Below are 19663 nucleotides of genomic sequence, written 5' to 3' on the forward strand. Positions count from 1 at the left end.
AATTCTTTCTGGCTTATACAATGAATATTTATTTCTCAATCATAAACTAATATAAATGTTCCTAATCCTCATGATTGGTTCATCTCCAAGAGGTGACTCAGGGATCTTAGTATCTTAGGGTTCTTCTATCATCATCACAGAGCTCCCAAAGTTGCTGTAAAGGAAAAGAAACATTGGGGAAGACACATTCACTTCTTAACTGCATTAGCCCAGAAGTGACACACATCACTTCTGTTCACATTTCATTGGTGAGAACTAGTCATATGAGCCCTCTTAGGTCAAGAGAAGTGTGAAATGTGGTCCTTGGTAGGGCATCTGCTCCCCAGCATGCACTACATTCTGTGGAAGGGAGCATGACTCTCTGGTGTCAGCTAGCCAACTCTGCCACAGATGTTAATCCCACCCATGTGGCACAAAGGAAGAGTAATGGAGTGAATGTTGGGGAGGCAACTGACCATGTCAATCACACCAGGGAACCTAGTCTTGATGTCAGGCAGGCGTTGATTTGTGCTGAAGCAGATGTGTGAGCCCTCTATTGCCTATTAGACTAACTGATGTGATCAAAGGACCATATATTACTTAAAAGTAACTTCAGATCTTTTAAGCTAGTAAATAAATAATTTCTTGTAAGATGGCAGGTTCTTCTCTCTTGAAGAACAGACAAGGGCCAAGACTCAGGTGGTGTGTGAAGTAGGGTGCTCTTTCTCAGCCATGGTGTGAGGTGGCAGGAAACAAACACGTCATTCATGTACAGGAGGTCACTGGGGATGAAGTCAGGAGAATGTGTGCTTGAGGGTCAGGGCTGTGTGCAGAGTGAGAACTAAATTATGAAGTCTGCATTGGGAGAGTCTTGAGGAATAAGACAAAGCAGAAGAGTAGAGGAAGGGGAGTAGTTAGGTGGAAGGAGGCTTTAAGACATTCCAGAAATGAGTCCAAATGCCAGTAGATGTTTATGTGCGCTGAGAGTATAGGCAAACCAATGAAAGAAATACAGCTAACTCTAATATCTATTACATAAGAATTTTGACTATCAATTCCTTTAACCTATAAGTTCTGTGGGGCCTTTTCTTATCCTCAGGTGTCAGATTAAATATTTCTCCAGAGAGACTTTCCTTGATCAGAATGTCCTCTACACCTGCCATCGATTCTTTATTACTGTATTCCACACCAAAGTTATAATCAATTGTTTACTTGTTTAGAGACTATCTTTCATATTGGATTGCAAGCTTTATGGGAGCAGAGGCCATGTATCCTTTGACCCCAAATGCATACCCATTACCTTGCACTGTATGTGGAATAATTTTGAATGAATGGCATGTTTAATATTTTATGAGCCGTTGGTTGTAAATATCTATTGATTTTTTTTAAATTTGAAGAGTAGCTCCTCCAATCCAATTAAGACCACAAAAGTTAGAGAAATAAATTATTTTAAACTTTTAAAATGTAAAGATCACATGTAATTAATTTGTGATTTATTATCATTCCAGTTGAGTGTATTTGAAGTTAAGTAAGATTTTGCTATTGTGTGATGTTCTCCAGCAGGCTCTAGGTCACAGTGCTGGAGAGTTCAGTTCTTCTGGTTGATCTTTATTTCAGAGTTTGGAGTCCATCATAGCCATCCAATATCTGAAGCCCGTGGCAACTTGGCTGTCAGTTCTTGGTACCCCTAGGTCATCTTTGGCATTTCCGGGACTCAAACAAAATAGATTCTAGTAGCCACAGTCTTCATCTTGGGTCTTATTATAGTTATCTATTTCTGTGTAACAAAACAATACAAAACTTAGTGACTTCAAACAAGTTTATTATTACTTCTTGCAGTTTTGGGAGATTATCACTTGGAGTCTCATGTGGTTTCAGTCAGATGTTGGTGGGGACTGCAGTTATTAGAAGATTACTGAACTGGACTTTCAAGGTGGCCCAATCCAAAGGCTGTGGATACTGGCTGTCAGAGCTCAGCTGTGGATCTAGACGGGGGTAGCTCAATAGAATAAATTCAGTAGAATAAATATTCTGGACTAGTTGGGATTTCTGGGCTTCTTCCTACCATGAATTACGAGGCTTCTCCATTTTTGGCGTGGACTTCTCACAGCCCTGTAGCTGGATTAGTGGAGGACCATTCTAGACATGAGGCTATTTATAGTATAGCATTGAAGTCATGTTGTGTCACTTCCGCTGTTTTCTATTGGTCAAATACAAATCACAGGGCTAGCCCAGATTCAAGGGAAGGGGACTATACAGGGCATGGATAGCAGAGTTCATGGTCTAGAGCATATTTAGAGACTAGCAACTATAATCTAGAAATGAGCAAATCATAGTCTAGAATGTTAGGCCAGGTCTTGTCATACAAGACTGTTCATTCTATTCAGAGGCTGTCCATGTTTGTTTGGGATCATGGTGGGGATGGGGAAATGCCTCTGTCAGTGGATCAAATCTCAAGGGAGGAATCTGGAATTGTTTGTGACTAAAGATTTTCTAAAATATCAGGCAACTGAGACAAGGAGAGCTTAATTCTTCCAAGTCTGCTGCACCTGATATAATCTGGGAGGCCAACCAGGGATAGGAATAAGAACCTTTGAAAGTCTAAAGGTTCCGGGGGTGTGCTCTCCTAGTTGGCAGTTATAAACTGCTAAGGAGTGGCTGCACTGTATTCAGAAGTTTGCCTGACCCTGAAATTCAATAGAATTAATATCCTAGACTAGTTGGGATTTCTGGGCTTCTTCCCATCCTTGAATTATGAGACTTTTCTCATAATTTGTATTTGAAATTAAGTAAGATTTTGCTGTTGTGTGATGTTCTCCAATAGTCTGTAGGACATAGTGCCAGAGAGTTCAATTCTTCTGGTTGATCTTTATTTTAGAATTTGTAGTCAATCATAGCCCTCCAATATCTGAAGCCCAAGTATTTCTTTTTCATATTCCATGAAAAATGTACCCAGGCATTGTTTTGGTGCATTAGAAAAGAGTAGTAATTGCTGGGAGTTAACATATGTTTGTCACAGCAAAATGCTCCCTTACTCTTAAAAAAGAAAGAAAGATTCTTGCTAAGGGAATGGTTTAAACATTGCAAACCTTGGGTTCAGGAAAGCATTTTATAAAGTCTCTTTATGTCTTTGCGGATAAGGTCATAAATGTAGGCAGGGTGAGTTAGACAGCTGATGAAATAACCATATCTCAAGGTCTGTGGATCTGTCAAGCTGGGGAGACTCTTTAGCTGAGGGCTGCAATAATCTGTCCTTGTTCCTACATTATTTCACATCATTATCTATGACGCAGATAGAATGCTTTTCAGATGACTTCACTGGGAGATATAGCCAATGCAAAAGATAACAAAGTTTGCTCCAATTATTTTGTCAAATTGGAACTCTGCCCTGCGGCCTGCAAGGTGCCACTCAATAGACACAGATGTAAAATCGTTCATTAAGTTTTTAAAAACCAGTGGCATAATTATGGGAAGGCTTGAGAGCAGATTCCAGTGAAGGCCATTCAGTTGAATAGAAGCTGTATATCAGTTAGGCTATCATGCAGCTTCTAAAATGCTGGCAATATATTAGGGTGCAATAAAGACATTAATTATGATAATGACCTGCTCCTTTATACTCTGGATGAGTCAGAGCATATTCAGAGAATGGCATACAGTGTTGGTTGCTACTTTTGAAGAAGGACATTGACAGCCAGAGTTTATGCAGAAGAGGGTATAATAGATTATAAAGAGGTTGGAAGCCATGTTCTAGAGAAACTATAGAACTAATTAGGGACATTACATTTTACACATTCAATGACTATTTGAACATTCAAGCTAGGAGAATGTGCAGTATTTGAGAGTGGTCTTGAAAGATGGATCCACTTTTGATAGTTAGAAATGTGGAGGGGCAATGTAGAGAAAATTGTGTGAGCTGAGTCAAGGAATTGTGAGCTTTGTCTAGGCAATGATGAATCGTCTATTTTGTTTTAAACACAATGGTCCAAGGCAGGTAGTAGTGGGAGATGAGGCTGAAAAAGCAGTTTGGGGGCAGATGGTTCAAATCTTGGATGCCACACCTAAGGGTGAGTATATACTTTGGTTGGCAAGGTGGAGTAGTCCGTGGTTTATAAACTAAGAATAATTATGGTAGTAATAATAATAATACTGTAAGCTAATGAACAATGTTCTAAGCTTTTATATATATTAGCTCATTTAACTTTTACAATAGCCCTATGAATTGCACATTGTTATGGTCCTCAGTTTTTATTTTATTTTATTTTTCAATCCTCACCTGAGGATATGTTTTCATTGATTTTAGAGAGAGGAGAGGGAGTAGAGAAACCTCGATGTGAGAAAGAAACATTGGTCCGTTGCCTCCCCTACATGCATGGACTGGGGTTCAAACCTGCAACCTAGGGGGTTCAAACCTGTACCCTGACAGAATTGAACCTGCAACCTTTTGGACAATGCTCCAACCAACTGAGCCACCTGGCCAGTGCTGATTCTTATTTTATAGATGAGAAAACAGAGGCACAGAGGTCACACCATTTATAAATGGTGGAGCAGCAGCCTGGCCCCCATGCGAGATGCATTCCCAGAGCACTGGGTGCCCTATGAACCCACGTGGGCTGATCTGCCTGCTGAGCTACTTCTCAGTGCCTGTGCAACTCTGAGAACACCCCCCAGTATTCTCTACACAGCCTGTCCTGGACTAGCATTTCACTTCTGACTTCTACTTGGAACTACTCAACAGAACAACAAGATGCTGGAGATAAAGGAAGCAGATGATTTAAAAAAATGATTAAGAAGCTGTGTTTACTTTTAGGATTTTGAGGCCTTTCAAGTTACAGGTTTGAACAGTGAGTCCTGGGCGGTGCATCCCGACTCTGGTTCACTGCCAAGAGTTGGGTGTGTCCAGCACAGAGGAGTGATTTAAGAGTAATTTAAGCTTAAGTACTCCCAAATGAACATTACCCCAGTAGCATAAGGTTAAATTCTGGGTTTGCAAGGCCCCAAGCAGACATTTAAAAAAGAGACCCTTTGGCCCTTTGTTCAAATCCCACTGATGTCTGGCTGCCTTGCAATTCTGGTGCTACTTGGGTGGCATTTGATGTCTTGGAGAGAGGAAAAGGCTGACTGGAACTAAGGCCTTCTATCGTCCACTGTTTTCTCTCCTGTATCCTTACCAGTGAAGCCTGGTTAACATCATCAAGTTAGAGTTTAGCTATTTAAGGGAAGCTTTGGGTCGGGGGGTACTAAGACAGGAAGTGTGGGCTTAATAGTGACTTTGATAAACTTAGTTGTTATGCTCTTATATACACAGTAGAGGCCCAGTGCACGAATTCGTGCAAGGGTGGGGTCTGGCCAGCTCGCCCGATCGGGGCCGATCAGGGCTGGGCCAGCTGGGGGGAAGCGAGGTGGGAGGTGGGCCAGCCGGCCTCACCCCCAATTGGGGTTGGGCAGGCCGATCAGGGCCAGGCAAGCAGGGGGAAGGAAGGGCCATAGGACGTTAGCCAGCTGGCCCTGCCCCGGATCGGGCCTGTTGGCTAGCCGCAGTGCGTGTCATAGGGACTGGTCGTTCAGGTCGTTCCGGTTACTTGGCTTTTATACATATAGGTTAGCTTAAAAAACTTGCTGGAGCATGATTTCAAAAACTCTGTAAATGAGGGATAAAACCCAACCTACTAACACTGCCTAATAAAGTTGTTTATCTTATTGCCAGACAATGTGTGTGTGTGTGTGTGTGTGTGTGTGTGTGTGTGTGGTGAGTTAGAGTCTTGGGAATATTTATATTTAGCCTAATGACTATTTGTTTTGGGAGGACCTAAAGTTAGTCCAGCCAATAATGCAATTTTTCTCTCCCAAGATAATGCTTAAAGAATAAACATCTCAGTGTTCTCCTTCCTACTGCCCCCATCCTTGCGGCTGGTGGTGAATGAATATCATGTCATGTCTAGGAGTTTATCACATAGCTTTATTCTGAATATTGACTCACCAGGATGCTTTCAGGGAAGTAAAAGGGAAGGAGTAAGTGAGAAAAGACGACAGTAGGTCTACGAATGGCCCCATTCTGTGTGGTGGATTCTCTAGCTAGCAACAAGACTGCTGTGTAAATGCTTAGGTACACCTTTTCCCAACCCCTTTCCTGTGTGGCCAGGTTCACAACTCTTTACTTCCCTTTATCCTCTTCCTTTATCGGTCTTACCTTGTTTCCTCTCTGACCGTTCAACTTCCTCCTGTCTGTTTCTGTTTCTTCATTTTAATTTTACCACTTCACTTTGACCCTCAACCTTAGTCATTTCTTCCTGAGCTGGCTGACATGAAAAATGGTCACTTTACCCCAGACACACTGAGATCAGATCACGGGACAAGGCAAATGAAGTCCCCGACACTGGATGTTGGGGTATTCTGGGGATATCTTCCCAGTGGTTCATATATCCAGGATGAGTGTGTGGGGATTTATTCTGTGCTTTGCTTAGGGAACAGGCAGTGCCCAACCACCGGAGGAATATAACCCACGTAAGATGATGCCCCACTCTCCAAGCACCTTCTGTTCCTTGAATCCCACTTCTGTGGGTTGACATTTGAGCGAGAGTAGGCATTCTTCTTTCTAATTCATTTAACACACACGCCCATCTATCTGCTGCTAAGATGTACGCACAGGAGATAAATGGGAACATGAGGATCATTTTGTACTTGAGTTATATCATTGCTGACTTCCTGAGAAGCCTGTTCAAACGACCAGAGGATGTTAACCAAATTGACAATGTGTTTCTCTGAGGTAAAGTGAGCAAAACATCTGCTTTTATAATAGTCTGCTAGCCTCGATAGGCATGGGCTGTTTTGTTGTTCCAGAAGACTTTCACGCAAATATACTGGTGAGTTTCAATGGCTTGGAACTTCCTGTTTTGTGATTTTTTAAAAAAATGCCTTTGGAGAGTCGGTAACGTTTACAGAATTCTGTGTTGCTTGAAATGTCTTCTCAGTCCCCAGGTTATCACAGGAGAAGATTGATTAGGAAGCTACACGGGATAGAAAGCAGATGAGAGGCCCATTGCTTTCCTCCTTTAGTACATAGCCTTCGTTGACACTATTGTGTAGTACAATGAGCCTAGTGTTAGAGACTCCAGGGCCAAGAAATATAGAACATTGGGCAGACAAGCATCCTACAGAACATTCAGAAAGCACATAGGAGCCTTTTGCTTTTGATTTACCACCTTTGTTCAGATAGGGCCTCAGGAAAACCAAGTCCAACAAAAATAAAGAGCTCTGGGATGAGCTCACTGAGATAGGTTGCCATGAATTTCATGGAGCATTTGAGGGACATAATATTTAACGGTGATCTTGGCAGATAGAACAGTTTTTCTGGTGTTTGCACGTGAAAGCTGTGACTCTGGCCAAGCCACTGTTTAACTCAAAAGCATAAGCTTGGAGGATCTGGAGTTTTAAATTCATCATCCCTTGTATGTGATCTTGGCCAAATGCCTTCACCTCTTTGGACTTTGAGTTAGCCCATCTGTAAAATGGAGCTATAAATGTAATTTGTTCTCAGAAGGATTGCCTAATTGTTGGATGCTAGCTGGCTGGTGAGAGGAGGGAATATTTTGCATGGAGGACAGTGTCGTTGAACTAAAGGACTGAATGAATATCATGTCATGTCTAGGAGTTTATCACATAGCTTTATTCTGAATATTGACTCACCAGGATGCTTTCAGGGAAGTGAAAGGGAAGGAGTAAGTGAGAAAAGACGACAGCAGCTGCATTTGCTTGCTCTCAGTTCAAGCTGTGTCTGAGCAAGCACTCCCCTCCATGCAGGCCCAGAGCTGGGGTACACAAGATCCCTCAACTCAGGCAACTTGTGGAATTTGTGCTCAGGACATGATAGAGAAAGAGTCCAAGTGCTGTCGTTCTCCCTGAGACAGGGAAAAAAGAAAACAAACATCACAACAAACAAACTCAGCCCGTGTTTCCATATCATTAGCATGGGGTTTCCTGAAATGTGGAGTGTAGACTAGGACAAAAAAAGGGGGTGATTTTGGTGAGTCACAGGCTGCGTACTAGATAGCCTTGAACCAAGAAGTGAGAGTCAATTCCTTTCAAGCTCTCTTTTAGTCCTTCTTACAACTACAAGAACAAATGTAGGCGAATATACCAATGTTCCTATTCAACAGAAAAACAGAGGCTTAGTAGCATAACAAAATTTAGCTACAATTTAACCCCCCCCACCGCCGCCGTTCTTTATACCTTTCCCTCTATTAGAGCAGATGATACTGGTTTCACTTTTGAAATTGTTCCTTTAAAATGAGTGCTTGAAGAAAATCGTTAAGTATCTATTGCCCAGGTGCCATATGGGTAATTCTCAGGGAGAAACTAAGATGAATAAAGTTTGGGAAACACTTTAATACCTTAAGGGGCAAGGCTGGGATTTGAAATCAGGGCACTGTGTCCAAGTATGCATCCCCCCCACCCCCCTCCGTGGTATGCCTGTGCACCCTACACAGCTGAGCGCAGCCCACCAGGAGAGTTGAGGACATTGGTATGCTTCATGAGGATGAATTTTGGGGCAGAATTTCCAGAATAGTAGGTTCTCCTTGACTAGTGGAGATGAAGAGGAAAACATACCACACTGCATCTCTCCCATGGGTCACTTGACAAACCCAGGTGACTTAGTAGGGTAGCCGCTCAGTGAGTCCTGGCAGACCCCGAGCCTGTGTGTCCTGAATTCTCTGTACCTGTGCCATTAGCAAAGCGTTTTGGGTTTTCAGCAGGGATCATGTTTGGCTCTCCCTCAACGTCAAGGGCATAGCAGTTGCCAATGACTTTGAAATGGCATGGAGGTCATGACAGAGAGTTACTCTGTGTTTCCCCAGATGTGAAGAGAAGGCAGGCTTCTTTCTTCATTCTGTGGGGGTGGGAGGGTGTCACAAGCCATTCTCACTCCATCTGCCAGTCGTGTTGGGACTTGTTCAGACGGCCAATGGAGGAGCGGGCAGGGACCTTCCCTTGGCAGGGCTCCGAGGAAGGGCTGGCAGAGGTGGGCTGCAATGGGAGCTGGCATTCTGCTGTTCTCTGAGGCCCTGCTTTGATGGATGGCCAGGCAGCCTGCACAGACCACTCAGCGGTGGCCGAGGTGTTGAAGCATGTCCCCGTTAACTCCTCGCTGGGCAGTGAACTGAGGAAGGAGCAAAGCCCAGGAAATGGGCCTCAGTGGCACTGGTGGAGGTGGAGTGATCAGCTGCTAAGCTTTCTGCTTGTCCCAACCATTCAGTATTTCCAGAGGCAGTGTGTTTGGAATCTTAGCAAAAGAGGCCTGAGGGGGGAGATGGGCTTTCCACAGACGTGCTACCTACATACCCATTCTTGTGTACACATGGCCTTATTATCTCAACCTTAAGAACACTTAATGAACTAAAATACACCTGTTCCAACAGTAGAATCTCTTGGCTGGGAGAAGAGCTGTTTACTATTCAGTGTTGAGTAAACATTTGGGAGTGCAGGGTGGTGCTAGGGGGACACAGGCTGACTAGGGTGCATTGTGCCCCGGTTTTACTTTCATGAAGGGCCTCACATTTCATCATGTGAGACTTTCTCCAAATGAAGGTATATATACTGAAACAGAGATACACTGAGCCTTGAACCAAGCTCATCATAAAATTTTAAACTTGTGTTCCACTACAAAACTATCTGGTCTGAATGGTATTGTGTTTCTTCTAGCGAGTAGACAAATCTTATATACACATTTTTACTTTTTATTTTTTAAAATATATTTTTATTGATTTCAGAGAGGAAGGGAGAGGGAGAGAGAGATAGAAGCACCAATGATGAGAGAGAATCATTGATCAGCTGCCTCCTGCACGCCCCCTACTGGGGATGGAGCCCGCAAGCCGGCAGGTACCCTTGACTAGACTGAGCCAAACCAGCTAGGGCTATGTAGAGATTTTTAAAATGCAGAAAGCATATATTAGTTACATGTAACTACTGTAAATATACCACAGTTTTTGTAAAGGCATTTTGGTCTTTTTTCTCCTCCTCTCCCAATCATCTGGAGAAACTTCAAACAACAACAACAAAAAAGTGCCAAGAAGGAGCAAGAGCATGAACAGGAGAGGAGGGTGTGCTGTGGAGATTAGGTGCTTTGAGTTTTTGGCAAACACAACACCATGGAGATCTATTCTGCTCCTGCATGTCACTTGGGATGTGCACTAACAAGCCAAACTTTGCTTCCCAGGAGGATGTGCCTCAAAGTACAGTGGCCATAGACGAATGCTGTGCATTTCTCCACTCCTCATTCTACTCCTCAGGGCCCAACAGCCAGCTTTCCGGTCTGCAAGGGCATCTGTGCCTCCCAGTCTCTGGGCCTTTGCATGCGCTGGATCTCTAGCTTGGACCAGGAGTGCTCCTCCCCCTGAGCCCCTTCTGGAGGACTTTGAATTTTCCTCTACGCCCCAGAGCACTCGCCACCGCTTCTTTGAAACCTGTGGCTCACAAACCCTGCACTCGCACTGTACCGAGGAGTGAACCGTTCCTCCCCTGAGATGCCTCCGATCCTTGTATGTACTTGACAATGTATATAATACCTGTTTGTATCTCACCACAGGGCGTGCCTCCTATACGGGGCCACGTCTTATTCCTCTTTGAATCCTTAGCCAAGTAACGTGCAAAGGCAAGGTGCTCCATAAGCGTTAAATCTAATGGGGTCTTTGAGTAAAATGATGAGTGTAACCTCTAACACTATAAAAATTAAACAAAAACCCTCAGAAGCAACAATGTGCACTAAAAATTAATTTGAAAATTTCCTTCCATGTACAGTTAGCAAAGTACTTTACTTTTATAGGCCTCTCCTGTGCTATAAAACTCCGGAGTATTCTAAAAATATTTAAAAAAATAGGCATTTAGAACCTCTTTAATGAACTACTTCCAAATGTGGCTAAGATGTTTGAGGCTTTCCCCACAGCAGGTAAAAACCAGCATTGGAGCTGAAGACCAGGAAGCTGGGAATTCCGGCCCAGAGGTGGAGAGGAGGCAAGTGGAGGTTCCACAGGTGTTAGGTGACACAGCTCTTGGATCCTTCCTGGGCCATGCTGGGAATACATGGTTAAAGGGCCAAAAGGTCCCTGGGAGGCTGTTTGGTATGGAGAGCTGCTTCCCGGACACCTGCAAAATAGTTGGTGCCTCTCAAATCCTCTTCCCCGTCCGACTGTGGGTGTATGCTGGCGTTCTGAAGGCCGGCCACCTCACCTACCATCTGTCCCGGCAGCTGTCACATCTGAAGTGTAAATCAGGCTTTATCTACCACCTCACGGCACTGTAAATTCATTCTTGTCCTCTCTCCTGATTTTCGAATGGGCCTTGTTTATAAGTGCTTTATGGTAAAGGGTGTTTGAGGAAGCCATTAGTCTATCTCACAAGTTAATGTTCTGAAGAACAAAGGCTGGTTTAAAAATGAGCAGGAAGCAAAACATAAAGAGGGGGGCTACTTTGAGGACAAATGTATCTTAAAGCAACAGGATATTCACTCACCATCCCCTCCCAATTATTGTTAACTTTTTAATTGGGGGTGTGTGTGAACCCCCAAAGAGAAGTATTAATTATTTTATTTGCTTTCTAAGAGTTTAGTGTAAAATGTGGCCATTAGACCCTATTATTATTAGGATTTCAGTATTATATTCCAATTTATTTTTTATTTTATTTAAAACATGTTTTTTTGATTTCAGAGAGGAAGGGAAAGAGAGAGGGGGGGAGGGGGAGAGAGGGAAGGAGAGAGGGGGGGAGAGAGAGAGAGAGAGAGAGAAGCATCAATGATGAGAGAGAATCATTGATCAGCTGCCTCCTGCACGCCCCACACTAGGGATCGAGCCTGCCACCCAGACATGTGCTCTGACCGAGAATCGAACCGTGACCTCCTGGTTCATAGATTGACACTCAACCACTGAGCCAGGCCGGCAGGGCTTATATTCCAATTTAGATCCAGATTGCAACCTTCATTTTTTTTTCTTGTGTGAGGAACAATAACTTGATATTTTATTAATTGTTTACTTTAATATTTGAGTAAACCACAACTATGTAAAACCCATGTAAGCATTTTCCTATGCTTGGCTATGCCAGTGTTTATCTACCGCAGTGTGGAAAAGCATTAATTAAGTTGTTAGGTAACATCCCTCCGTATCACTTTGAGGCATGACCATGTGAATAGTGAGAAGGTTAAAAGCTGTGCTCCTCTCTCGGCAGCAGATGGCTTTTCACTCTTGCCTCATTTCTCAGAGGTTCTGCAAAAGCCAACCACATGAAATGACTTTCGCATCTCCTTTCAAACCTCTCCCTGCAGCACCATTTTTGTTGGGCCGTGTACACCTGCTTTCACTAGACTCTGGTCTCATAAAACTGTCCGTGCTTCCTTTCACCAGAACACATTAGCATTGTTTAAAGCATGGTGCATCCCCCTTTTTTTGATTGTCGTAACTCCTTATAAGCAGAACTTATAAGGGTTAATTGCCTGGTCCTCCTTTAAGGTGATACAAACACAGATCAATATTAGTGACACATTGAACATTCACATCACCCTCATGTCCGTGTCCTCACAAGGACAGGATGTCTATGGAGACATATTTAGAACTGAGTAAGGGAAAACTCCAATTTATTGGAGAGATTGGAAATGGAAGGAGATGGAAGAGAAAACATAGGAAAGAAACCTCAATGTTCACATAGTGTTAAGGGTCCAAGAAAAGACATCTAGAATTTTCATGGCTCCCAACATTTCTGAAATAACAAGGTGAAAGATGGAACACTAAAGCCTGTTCCTAGAACCCAGGTGTGTTTTACGTGCTAAATCCTTAAAGACTTGAAATTGCTGCTATCAGGAGGGAGAAGGCCGGTGTGGCCTGTGAGCAGACCTGTGAATTTCTCACTGCTGAGCCGTCCAGCTCAGGGATCTCACGCTCCAGCCAAGGCCTTTCTGTTGAGATGGAGAGGTATAGCTATACACGTGACATTTTCTAAGACTTTGTGACTTGCCAAACTCTCCATTAGCTACTTTGAGGACAAATGTATCTTAAAGCAACAGGATATTCACTCACCACCCCCTCCCAATCATTGTTAACTTTTTAATTGGGTAAAGTCAACTTGTGCCAGGCAAACATAGAGAAATTTATACTGATTATACATAGAACTGTGGAAAACTTTTACTATAAAATAATGCGTGAAAATAGAGATTTCAGGGTCGTCAGGTTTGGGGGGCTGGTGGGGATAAGCTACACAACAAACGTAAGACGATATAGCTAATGTTATAAATATATCCGTTTTTTTCCAATACTCCAGTTCTAAGCCAAGGAGGAAAAAATCTCAAAAGAAGATTATGGATATTTTTGCTCTTCACAATCATCACTTACATAAACATATGAATAAAATGAGCTTTTGGAAATAGAATTGATAAATGGCTGTTACATACAAAATAATAGCTTATGTTATTTTTTTTCCCCAATATGCTAGGTTTTGGATGGGTAATTTATTTGATAATTCAGAATAGTCTGAAATGGGAAGTTTGTATTTTCCCTATGCTCTCTGTGCCTCAGATTAACCGCCCCCCCCTCCAAATATGGGAATAACCTCTGCTTGCTTATCAATTACCTTGAGAGTCTCAGATCGAAATGAAGCTCACATTGTTAAATATTTGTTCTGGGTCTGGTGACAGATCACCTGGACATATCCCTTCCTTAACAATTAACTTCAATTGAGAAGACATTTAGGGTCTTTCGGAAGACATTTCATAGCAAGTGAAATGATTTGTGGAAAGACTGTGAATTTTAGTCTTTCAGATGAAAGATGATAATGGGATTGAAGTCTTTCCTTTTGATTTATTCGTTGTGTTCCCATTTCTCACACAGTGAAACTTCATATTTTTCTGGGAACTGCACTTGCTTCAGGTCCATACCTGTGACAATTATTAGAGGGCTGGATTGCTTTATGGGCCCCAGGTTAAGACTTTGGGGTACATTTAGTATTCAATAGGTAAGGCTTAAGAGCCTGGCAAAAAGAGAACGCTGCTGTGAAAATAGCTTTAAGCAGGCAAAGAGTGAGAGTGAGGAGAAGGAACTAACCAGGAGATGTATTTCAGCATCTTGAATGGATATCTTTTTGGAGGAGGTGTGAGGAAAAAAATAAGTTATTGAGCACTCAGTTGGAAAACAGAGAGTCCAGAAATTAGAAAAAAGATCTAAAAAACAAAACCAAACCAAGAAGAGAAAAGATCTAAGCAGAAACATTGCTTTTCTCATAAAATAACTTTCCCTATATGTTTGTTACATGGGGCATGTTTATAATGGACTGTGTGGGCTTTTGTTTATCACAGCTGCGAAGAAACCAACAATACTGCTTCCTCAAGCCACTTTTTTTCCCCCCCAAGGACGAGCCTCCTCCTCTTTGAGCCCTGAAAAGGAGGGTTGGGAGCTTTGGGGATGGTTGGAGATTTCAATCTTGATGAGAAATTCCTTGTCAGTGACAAGTTGCCATAAAGCAGGGCCGTTTTCCCAGAGGGACTGGTAAAAGTACACACACATTAGTAAAGTAAAGCAAGAGGAAGACTCTGCCAGGGTGAGCTGTCCAGTCAGAAGTCGAAATGTTTGTGCACGCCAGACAGTGTGTCTGGCTACCTCGAGGGAGGGTCCATGTTTGGTCTGGGAAAACAGTGCCATGTTTACCACCAGGGAAGGCCTTTGGATGAATAACAATGACCAGAACCCAACAGCCAGAAGAGGCTCCTTTTTAAATGGCTGTCTCTAAGGTTGAATGGGAGTGCTTTCAGCATGCAGCATGGAGGTCGAGCACCTCCAGCAGTGGCTCCTGTCAGAGGTTAGCACACGAGTCTGTCAACCCAGGCACTTCCACGGGAAGGTGACCACCCACTTGATGGTGTTGCAGTGGTGATGCCCCAGTTGTCTCTCAGTTTCCTTTCTTGGGGTATCTTTAGGGGACTCTCCAGTGTGGAGCACTTGGCATATTCTAGAGCAGTGATTTTCAACCCGGGTGCCGCAAGAAATTTTTATTTTATTTTTATTGGTTTCAGAGAGGAAGGGAGAGGGAGAGAAAGATAGAAACATCGATGATGAGAATCATTGATTGGCTGTTTCCTGCATGCCCCCTACTGGAGGTTGAGCCAGCAACCTGGGTATGTGTCTTGACTGGCAATCGAACCGTGACCTTCTGGTTCATAGGTCGATGCTCAAACACTGAGCCATGCTGGCCGGGATGCAAGAATTTTTAAAATATGCAATACCTGACTATTTAGTCAGGGCATTAACCTCTTTTCCCTTAGATTGTTAAATTAAAAAAAAAAATGACAAAGCCAACACGGCAATCACCATCTGGTGTGAGTGAATCAAAATTATACTTATTTTTTTGTCAGATCAGCAAAAAAACAAAACAAAACAAAACATATTTTTGGGTACGCCACAGAATTTTAGTAATTAGTTTGTGTGCCATGAGATGAAAAAGGCTGAAAATTGCTGCTTTAGAGAGCTGCCTCATCAATTCTCACTTTCCAACCAAAGACTTTTCGGATGCAAACAGCAAAGAGGGCAGTGTGTGATACTGGTGGAGAGGCACCGGTTATATAAAAGCCGATGCTGAGGCCCCTGGGTGTGGCTCAGTTGTTTAAGCATCATCTCATGCACCAGGAGGTCACCAGTTAGATTCCCAGTCAGGGCACATGCCCTGTTTTCCCGGCTCGATCCCCAGAAGGGGGCATGCAAGAGGCAGCAGATCTATGTTTCTATCTCTCCCTCCCTTCTTTTCCTTTTCTCTCTCTGAAATAAATGGAAACATATTCTTTAAAAAATATATAAAGGGGTACTAAATGCCAGTGCTGGCCAGGTCAGTATTGTGTAATTATTTATTACAACTTTCCAAAAAGGAGAGGCGTTTTATTCAAGCCAGGCAGAATCAGCCTGTTTCCCAGCTGTGAAATTCTATTGATAAAAGTGTTAAGCAAAGGGCCGGGTAACTACGGTCTGCCAGGCCTCTGTGCCTTCCTCTCTGTGACCTGGGCATGTGTCAGGCCCAGACTGAACTGACCAGAAGGACTGTGATTTGATGACCGCTAAAGGTCAGGCACATAATGGGATCAGATGTGTCAGCGGAGGTGAAGTACGTAGCATAATAGATTAATAGTAATTAAGTAGTCGTGTTTAATAAGAGTCATCAGAGTTAAAGGCAGTTTTGGAATGATCAGCCTGGGAAGAGAAGAGAAGAGAAGGTATGAGGAAAGGAGGTGAGGAATATGTCAAGGAATAATTTTTTATTACACCAAAGGAAAGACCAGAGGAATTGTGTGTGTGTGTGTGCACATGTGTGCGTGCTTGCTGTTTTTTGTTTTGTTGTGTTCTAGATTATATATTTTTTAAAGGCAAAGAGGATAGGTAGAGGAGAATTAAATTTTATAACTTTATAAATGACCCCAAATCATCCCAATTCAATGTATGTGTTTCTAGAAAATGCAAACCACAAAGCCTCCAATAAAAATTACTTCAACAAATAGTTCAAACATTAATCTACAATTTCTATGGAATGAGAGTCTGGGTTGTTGCTGGTTTTTGATTTTTATGTAAATCATCAAACTCCTAGAATTGATTAATTGCTTGTTCAATGACAGCTGTGCAAGTTTTGAAAGTTATAATTCTTCAATAATACAATATCATATTATTGTGAAACATTATTGTTTAGTAAGAGAGCACTTTGAACTCGAACCTATGAACAAGGCAGTTTGGAGGTATTGTAACAATCACATTTTCAGTATTACTTTTGTCAGTTTGCACAAACCATCCATGCTTGTCTGGATTGATATGTGGATTATCTAGATTCAAACTAGAATGACCAGGTGTTGAGAATGCAAACAGCTAATCAGGACTTTGTTGACCACACCATCTAGTGATGAAGAGACCAGGTGAGGGGCTTCCCGTCTACACTGCACTGGAACTTGACGAGTCTCAATGACCCAGGCTTCCTGTAGTATCCTTCTTAGTTCTCTGTGCCACAGGTATACGGGAAGGTAGTGTTTTGGATTTCAGGAGTTCTTACTTATTCTTTTCATCTGATCTTTGACTCAGTAAATAATCTCCATCAGGAAGCAGAGCTGAATTGGGAAAAGATTGTGAAGAGAAAAAGTTTTTTTTATGAATTACCTGCCATTCCTTCTTCTTGTGACCATGACCCGGGGCAGTCTGACCCCAGAGCCTATGTTCTTAACCACTCCGCTATACTGTCTGTGAGAACTCAAGGCTATGGCTTGATTTTATGAGAGTTTGATCTTATCTTTGAGACTCTGGAGCCAGAAAGTGCCAGGCACACAATAGGAGTTCCATAAATGAAAGGTAATAGTCATTTAATCAGATTAACTAACCCCCACTGATATATTTTTTAAAATTCTTTATTGTTGAAAGAACTCCCACTGATATTTAGCTAACTTATTCAGTCTGACAAAAATGTCTCAAGAATATGGTGATATAATCTTTGCACATGGGTGGAAGTTGATATGATATATGAGATGTATTGGGGTGGGTGCCACAAATGGTATCAGTAAAAAGGTTGCCTACTTTTGATTAGTCTCAGAATAGTCTCTCTTAGCATATGACCCACAAGGAAGCAGGGCCTTAGATACACAGAATCTTATGGCTGGAAGTGACGTTAGTCCAACCCTTACTTTTAAGAATGAAGTGAGTATTGGCAGAAACTGTGGGAGAATCTGTTGTCATCTGCGTGATAGCTCAAAATATTTAGTATGGAGAAAGAGCATTTGGAGTGCGTGAAGCACAAATTGTCAGCTTTTAAACTTGGTGGCTAATGTCCCATATCTTGTCAGTCTTAAGGAAGTTTCTCATAGGGTTTTGCATTACCTCTTATGTCAGTGTCAGCAGGTGATGGTGGTGGCCCACGGTGACAGTGTAGATTTAGTCCTGCAGATTCTCCAGGCACCTGCTTATAAGCAATTTGAGGAGGGCACAGGAAACAACTTGTTGAGCTTGTTTGTTTTTTAGAAACATTTGTAAACAATCAAATGTTTTAAACAGCTATCCTATAACTACTACTATTGGGACTCCTGATTACTAACATTTACAGAGTACTTACTACATGCCAAGCATTGTACTAAAGACTTATTTATATTAGTTCAATTAATTCTCACAAAAATGAATTGAAGTGGGTGATATTAATATGCCCATTCTTTAGATTAGAAAACTGAGGCCTGAAAACTTAAATTTTCAATGAGGAGGTTAAGAAATGTCAAATGGAGCAAAGTTTCAAATTAATAGGAAAATTCCTCAATACTATTAGATATACTGGACTATTTTATCTATACGGTGTTCCAAAAATGCATACACACACTTTGAATAGTTATAAAAGCAGTGCTTATTAAAATACATGTCATTTTCAAAATTGAACTAGCCCGCTCTTAAATTATGTATACATGTTTTTGGGAAGACCCTGTATTTTAATTCCTTTACAAGGCTGGATCTTAGCGAGAGTAGACATAGGCTTCCTAAGCTGGAAAGGAATTTAGAAAGCAGCTAGCTCATAGCATCAGTTCATGGATTTAGAATTTGAGACTCAGAGAGGCGAAGTGACCTTCCCGAGATCACACAGCTCTTTGAATACATACTTTAAGCCCTGCTCACTTTCTCCTATACCAGTCTCTGTTTTTCATGCTACTTTTTCATTTTCATAAAAGACTCAATAAAACATTTATTTAGTCTTCTATATTTTTCCATTTTCTCCTCCATAAAAGGGAAAACAAAGATGCTTTTTAAAAAACACACACACAAAAACTAGACTTCAACTCCTTGTTAAGTAGTTATTAGCACTGGCTGCATTAGAATCTATGGTGTAGGAGGCCAGGACCTTTGCTTGCTCCCATGAGCCTGGTGTCTGGCTGGCTACACCTTGATAAAAGTAATACTAGGTGTTCTCAGCCTTTCCTATTTCCCCCCACCAGGGTCTCTTGGCTGTGGTTACTTCTGAGCCCTTGGAGACAACCTTGGCTGAATCACTTACAACACGTTTTAATCACAAACAAGCACCTTATTCTACCAAAATAACTCCTTTCAAAAGTGTCCCAACTCGATCAACAGACAAGCATCAAATGGCGATAGGAAAGCCGAAAGCAGACATCATAATTAGACTGTTAAATTGAAAGAGCAGAGTGATTTAGCAATGATTGAATACTTGGCAAAGAATTGTTCATCGGGCTTTATCCCAACTCCTTCAACAGAGGAGGGGGAATCTTCTGAGAACTGTTTGAAATGGGGCAACAGCAATTAAAGCCCTCCATCGTTCACAGAGAGGAAGCAGAAGTGAGTGTGTTTGCCAAATATGGCACTGTGGGCATTGGAAGCCAGAGGCTGCAATGGAAATAAACCTGTTGAAAACCAAATAAGATGGACACCAGGGAGTACAAAAGAAGGAAGGAAGATGACCATCACTCGGGCCCTCTGAGCCGTGTGTTAAAATGAGAATTCTGTCCCCTTCTAAGAATAAGTCTTCCAGTATTCACTTCAGGAAGTCCCATTGCTTCAGCTTGGATGGCTAATATGAAAAACAAAGCAATTGTTTGTTGACATGTTATTCTAGCAGGTGCAGTTCCATTTTAAACAAGAAGCCGCTATTGTTTTCAGGAATCGTGTTGATGACTGTCTTAGAACATGAAGGGCTGGTTCCGCAG

At 42.2% G+C, this 19663-nt stretch overlaps 1 protein-coding gene across 6 annotated transcripts in view; it reads left to right on the top strand.

Annotated features, from left to right (window-relative positions):
- Positions 1–19663, top strand: part of MECOM (MDS1 and EVI1 complex locus) — a 578899-nt gene that overhangs the window by 26184 nt on the left and 533052 nt on the right. The gene's annotated exons all lie outside the window — the stretch shown is intronic.

This window comes from Myotis yumanensis, unplaced genomic scaffold, assembly GCF_028538775.1.
Source record: "Myotis yumanensis isolate MYYU_CA2020_CCGP unplaced genomic scaffold, mMyoYum1.0.hap1 SCAF_2, whole genome shotgun sequence".
NCBI lineage: Eukaryota > Metazoa > Chordata > Mammalia > Chiroptera > Vespertilionidae > Myotis > Myotis yumanensis.